This window comes from Castanea sativa, chromosome 7 (genome assembly GCF_040712315.1).
Source record: "Castanea sativa cultivar Marrone di Chiusa Pesio chromosome 7, ASM4071231v1".
NCBI classification, from domain to species: domain Eukaryota; kingdom Viridiplantae; phylum Streptophyta; class Magnoliopsida; order Fagales; family Fagaceae; genus Castanea; species Castanea sativa.
Genome location: NC_134019.1, coordinates 10,964,045 through 10,971,150, shown reverse-complemented (window position 1 = coordinate 10,971,150; position 7,106 = coordinate 10,964,045).

Sequence of the window (7,106 nt, the reverse complement as noted above, 5' to 3'; positions counted from 1 at the left end):
AATCTTCAATCTTTCAAATACATCCAAAATTGGCTGCAACATAGATTGTATATTTGTAATATCAAATACATTGTTTGTGGAGAACACTTGGTAATATGAATTTAGGATATTTGATTTGGCTTTTTTAATAGTTTTTTTCCCTCTTGCATGTAACCCACATAATCCCTACTCTAATAATATAAATTTCACTCAAATCAAGAATTAAAATGTAAGTACAGAATTTTAAGTTAGAAAATCAAACAAAATAGAAACGGTTTCACAAATATATTTTTGTATTGATGAATGGGTACAATTTAAATATGTATTCAATAAACATGTATACAATTTAAATATTTACTCTAGTAAGCTAAGAGCACTCACAGCAGTGTAGCTAAATAGCTATTTTATCTACACCAAAACACAAAAAAGAAGGTTGCAGCAGTGGAGCTAAACCTAAAAATTTTAGCTTCTCAACTACAGTACACATCTATCTTTAGATGTGCATTATAGCTCAATGGTAATTTTTTTTTTATTACACTTCTCTCTCTTCTCTCATTAAATAAACATTTCCTATTTTCTTTATCTCCCTCCGGCTTCTCTTCTTTCTTCTTTCTTCCTCAATTTTTTTTCTCTCTAGCTTGTCGGCCAACTCCCTCATCTCCCTCATCCCTCAGCTCGCCGGCTAGCTCCCTCATCGCCAATCTGTTCCGTCGACCCACCCCAAGCCCCATCGCCGATCTCCCCAAGGCCCATCGTTGAGTTGACCCGATTCCCAAGTACCCAAATGGGTTACCGTTGTTTTCTCAGTTGGCATCAGTGGGTATGGGTGGGTTTGTGGCTAGGTTCGTCGGCATCAGTGGGCTATGGGTGGGTTTGTGGGTAGATCGGTGCATTCGTGGTGGTGGCTCGGGTGGGTTTCGTGGTGGTGGGTGTGGGTGTTGCCTGGTGGGTCTTGTGGGTGTGGGCTTGGTTTTTTTTTTTTTCTTTGCTGTGGGTTGTGGTGGTGGTGGTGGTGGTGGTTGTGGGTGTGTGGCGCTGTGATGATTGTGTGCAGTGGTTGTGTATAGTAGATGTATTATTTTATTGTAGTAGATATCTTATTTTATTGTAGTAGATTTCTTATTTTATTGTGATGTTTATATTATTTTATTGTGTTGAAAGCTAAAATAGATTCACTGCTGCATCATGTTTTATAAAGTGAGTAGGTAAAATAAATAAAGTAACTTTTTATGGAGCTAAAAAACTAAATTTTTAGTTTCACTGCCGTGAATGCTCTAACTCGATAGCCCACTCCCTTGCTGAATGGACTTCCATTCCCATCTCTTCATTCTTTCTTTTGAGCTTGAATGAAGGGAACAGGTTTCAATAATCAAATGACGCTCCCTTTTGAGATATGTATAAATACAGAAGTTAAATTTTTGCTATGATACAAGTAATGTTATTTATTCACAAACGTCAAGGGAGGAAAGTGTCATTTCTTCATATTTTATGCAAGAAATTTTTTTTTTTCAAACAATAAACTTTTGAAGATATTATCAATTAATTTTGATAGAAATAGACTTTAACTGTTGTATTTATACAAACCTCAAGGACAATTGATATTTATACAAACATTAGGAGTGTCATTTTAATAAACCCCATAGAATTTTGTGTAATTTATCCATATAAATATCTTATTAAGGGAGAAAAAAGAAAAAAGAAAAGAAAACCCCTTTATATGGAAACAGTGTGACAGTATTGTGATCCCGCATGCCACAAAGAGTGGTGCTTTGTGTGAATTGTGAAGGTTGGCAACCACAACCCAAAAAATTCTTTTGATTTGGTGACTAATTATGGATAATTAACTTTGGCAATTGACATTGCACCAACTTGCAACTATCTTGCTTATTAGATAACCTGCTTCTAAAGGTCCTAAGAAAAGGACATCCCAGTTTATATGTCCAAATCAATCCTTTGGGATGAGTATAGGATCTTAGAAATGGGTTTGCCTAATTACCTGTTTTGAAGGGGTTGAGTAGCTTAGCAGATGATACCACCATATTTAGTATATGAACAACCTAATGCCATTGCTGAAGTTTTCCGTATCACCCCTATCCACACATCTTTGAAACTTTATAATTTTTATAGTACAATAGTACATTTTGACTCAGATTTGCGAAAGGAAGACTGAAATTCTTATTAAAGGCAAGTATGCCTAATAAACATCAAGGGTGTGCAATGAAACATCTTCCATGCATCCACATAAAAAAAACTAATGATATGTCGTGCATGCCTAGCTAGATTGTGAACTATCGAATTATCCTCACTACCAACATGTGAAAAACTAAATTCATTGAAATTGTTCTACATATGTTTTTACATCCCGGATTAGAAGGCCAAAAGAAGCCAACGAGGGCGAATCATCCATCAAAACTTTCATAACTATCTCAAAATCTTACTCTAAATAGCTGAAACAAATCCCAGGTCTATGGAAAATTATAGAGCCTTAGCTGCTGCCAATGTTTCATGTTCCACTATTAATATGGGAAGAGGAATATTATGAGACATGGAGACCATAACCATACCTTGACTATCTCGAATAATAACCCCAATCCCAGCTCTATCTTCACCTGTAAATACTGCCCCATCAAAGTTTATTTTATAAATCTCACCTAGAGGCGCTGTCCACCTTGCTCTTGGTCTAGCTGTTGGGGGCTGCCTCTTTGGTTGTGCTACCCGAACTTCATGAGAGAAATAATTGCTCACTGCGAAACTTGGTGGAGAAAATCTGACCTTGTTGCGCCTAAACCATATTGTCCAGGTGAGCATTGAAAAAAAATTCTGGGCTGCAATCTGAATTCAGAACAAAAGATAGTAGCAGTGGAAAGTCCGAAAAACTCATATTTCTCCTAAAATTCCATTGAGGGTCTTCGTCCCAATGGACAGTACCAAAGCGCATGCAGCACATCTTCATGTTGGTTTGTGCAGTGGGGACATGTTGGATCATCAATGACACATCCGTGAACCAAATTGGACATGGTAGGAAGTGCATTACGGCTTGCTCTCCATAGAAAATTTTTAATAACCAAACCAAACCAAATTTTAATATTAACAAGTTAATATTAATGCAAGAATAACCAAACCTTGGTCATAATTTTTGAGTTGTCTATGGATCTTCAATGTTATTTAGGGTCGGCTACATATATTCCTTTCCACGTCATTCTATTCTATATGAAGTCATACTCTTTGTTACTTCCTTAATTGACATGTTCTTCTTATCTACTCTTTTATACTGGTACATCAACCACTCTTCTCTAAACTTCTCACACGACTTCCCCTCATCTTTTCATTGACAGGTGTCATCCCTGTCTTTCCAGTTATCCATCTAACATTTTCATCTCAAGTCAACTACGCTCATTTTATGAAATATATGTTACTTCTTAACGGTCCAACATTTAGTACCCACAAAAACACATTTGATCTTACAGAAGTCTTATAAAATTATCAATTTTAATGTTTTCTCCTTGTAATTTGGCCTAAATTCAATTTTACTCCATCAATTTATTAGTCCTTGAAATTTATCTTTTAAAAAAAAAAAATTTCAGCGACTAAATTTGCAAATTTTAAAAATTGAGGGACAATAATCGAAATTTGATAATCAAATATTAAATTCCTAATTAAGAGTAATAATCGATGATAATCAAACTTTAAAAAAAAAGTAAATTAATAAATATAGAAAAAAAATATGGAAATGTGGGATTGAGAGGTACCTGAGGGAGAAGAGAGAGGTCGAGATTGGAAGAAAGGAAGGTCCGAGAAGTGAACGCGTGAGGAACTGGAGAGAATGAAGGAATCGGAGGGGAAGGGTTTAGGATGAACCGGAGAGAAGAGAGATGAGGTTGGAGATGGAATTAGAGTTTGGAAGGTTCGAGAATTTGAACCATTGATTCAAATTCTTGCCATTTTTTTTATTTAGGCTCTCTTCCTTTACTCTGCCAGTGTCTCTGAGAGGTTTTTGAGTTCTGTGTTATTGTAAGAGCATCCACAGCAGTGGAGCTAAAATTTTAGCAATTTAGCTCCACAAAAAGTTACTTTATCTATTTTACCTACTCATTTTACAAAACATGCTGCAGCAGTGGATCTATTTTAGCTTTCAATACAATAAAATAATATAAACATCACAATAAAATAATATATCTACTACAATAAAATAATATATCCCACTACCCAAAAAATATTCAACCACAATTTAATTGGAAAGGTGAATAAATTTTTTTTTTTTTTAGCTCTCAACTATAGTGCTCATGTATTGATACATGAGCACTGTAGCACTTTAGCTAAATTTTTTTACTTTACCTCCACTGCTGTAGGAGGATTTTTTGTGTTTGAGTGGAGCTAAAATAGCTATATAGTTATTTAGCTCCATTGCTGCAATTGCTCTAAGAAAATTAAATGGGCTCATGTGTATATATTTAAGTTGGAGTAGGATGTAGAACATAAATGGGCTTACAAGATGGTAGATTGCAGAATTGGTCCAAAAGGCCCATTTTGAATATATTAATTCTACTTTTTATAAAAAATTTACTATTCATTCCATAATAATATTTTGATGAAGATAAAAGAGGTTTAAGGGGAAAAAAATAATATAAGAGAGATATAGGTAGGGAGTATAAAAGAGGAAGATATATCAAATTGGGAAAAAGGAAGCTAGCAGAGTGAGGTTGGCAATTTATGACTACTACTAGAGACCTCTGGTGAGTTAATGTTGTAGATGTTCATTTTTTGTGAGCCCAGCAGGGAAGCAAGCCCAAAGTCATGGGCAAAAGAAGGTATATGGAATGTCATTAAGTTAAGTGGCAGGAATAACGGATAGTGAGTCTAAAAAGAAAATAAATGGATCTCGAGGAAGTAAGTGGGCCTAAAAAGGCCCGGAAGAAAGTAACAACAAACTCATGGGCTGTATGAATGTGGAAAAGTGAGAATGAGCCACGGCTGTACAGCAGGCCCAAAGTAGTACAAGTAAAGAAAATAAAGGGCTATGAAAAACTCATGACCCCCAAAGAAAAGGTGAGAAGTACTTGGGCCGAGGAAGCCTAAGAAGTTAGTAAAAGCCCATAGGAAACATAGAATTGAAAAAGGGCCCAGGATGCCCGAGAGAGTAAGTGGGCCAAGGACGCCCAAATGAAAGTAGGTGGGACAAGGGAGCCTGCGAGTAGCAAGAGGCCCAGTAAGATCATTGGGCCTCTGGAGAAAGAATAAACTGAAAAGATCTAAAGTGGCCCAGCAGGCTTGGGTCAAGTAGACCTCACGGCAGGCACAACAAAATTGTGTGACAGGAAGCAAGTAACAGGAGCTGGGAATAAAGACATGGAATGACCCACAACTAGGTAAGGCCCAGCCCTTAGAAGATGCAGGCCATAAATGAAGAGTTAGGCGAAATAGCCCATGTCGAAAGAAGCCAAAAATAAGCAGCAAAATAGGCAGTTTGACGTTCAGACCGCGGTAGACAAATGAGCAGCAGACAGAATTTTGAACAAGCAAGAAAGCAAGGCACGCGCAAGGCCCAGGCACCACCAGCCTGTACCCAGCCAATACAGGAAATGGTGAGGTCATGGGTCAGAGATAAAGGGGTATGGTCTGGCGGTGGGGGGGGGGGGGAACTCATTTTCGTGTTTCCTGCTTAAGCCCTTTTGGAAGCAATGTCCTGCTAGGATGGCATACAAACCAAAAGAGGTAAGGCTGAGTGGGAACCACTAGGTGCATGCTGTGAGAGATAGAGGGAAGTAGAGTATTCACACCGTGGCAGATAAGAATGCCACAAGGAGTAAGCAAAAAAAAAAAAAAGCCTTCTCTAACTGAGGCAGATGGGCGCTGGTTAGGTGATTGACCAGTCAGTGACGGTCGGCAAAGGAACCCATACCAAACAAAAACAGTTAAAGGCTAAAATGGTAAAAAGTCAAGCACGACTGGCCCTATATATAAGGAGCCCTGCTGTGCACAGCTAAGAGGGGGGAGGACGAAAAACCTCTGTGAGATAGTCGCTAGAATCACAAAAACAGGAGAGCAAGAGAAACAAGAAGAAAAAGAGAGAAAGAATAAAAATAGAGTAAAAACAAGAAAGAAAAACAAAAGAAAAGGATTAAAGAAACAGAGAAAAAAAGAAGTAAGAGAGAAACAGAGAGAATAGAGTGATTGGCATGCACCAAATGGGTTAATCTTCCTCTCCCCCTCTAACTTATGCTCTCTGATGACAAAAGGAAGAAACCTCACTCGACCCAAGCCACTTAGGCTCGTTCCTTCAAAGCAGCTAATTCCTTTCTCAGAGAGATTAGTAGCGTTGAAGGAGTAGTTCCCTTTCTTGACGCAGAATGGCTTAACGCGGCAGGATGACATTTATTTCTTTAATATGCTCCTTATTGTCTATCTAAAACTCATCTCTTTATTACCATTGTGTAAAAAATGGGCACCCTTCATTGAGGCCCACTGACTATTTTTGTCTAAATTCCTATTATTGTCTTTACTATATCTGTTTGCTGTAGTTAACGTGATAATCCTGCCTGCTGTAAGCGCATGATCAAGACCTGACTAATAAGGGCATTGTTTGTGCACAAGTCGGACCAGGAAGGTTTGCTCTCGGACCGGTCCCAACTCCTCGATCCAGAAAACTTTGGGCCTAGTGTAGCGGCAGGTGGCCCAGCCCAACACTTGCAAAAAAAGGCCCACACAAATGTTATCACTTTATTTTCTTGAATTGTTATCTTTTGGGCTTTGTAAAGTGAGTTACTTGTTTGGATTGAAGGAGAGAGAGGGAGGGTAGAGTTGGCCGAAATTTGCACTAATTGAGTTAAATGGGCCTAGAAAATTGTAGTATTTGGTTCAAAAAGTTCTATTTGTAAGAGCATGCGTGTTTTACTTGCATATAGGGTTTACTTTGAAGATTGGGTTATGTTAATCTCATGTGAATCCACTCCTGCCCCTTTTTTATTTGGGCTAAATTTAAATGTTACTAAAGTCTGTCGTTGAGTATGTAGTAATTTTCGGCATAGTTAGTAATATATAGTATGTGTGTATAATACAATAAGTATACAAACTATTATAATTTGGCATCTTCTAAAAGTATGTTTCAAAAATTTGGTAGAAAAATATGA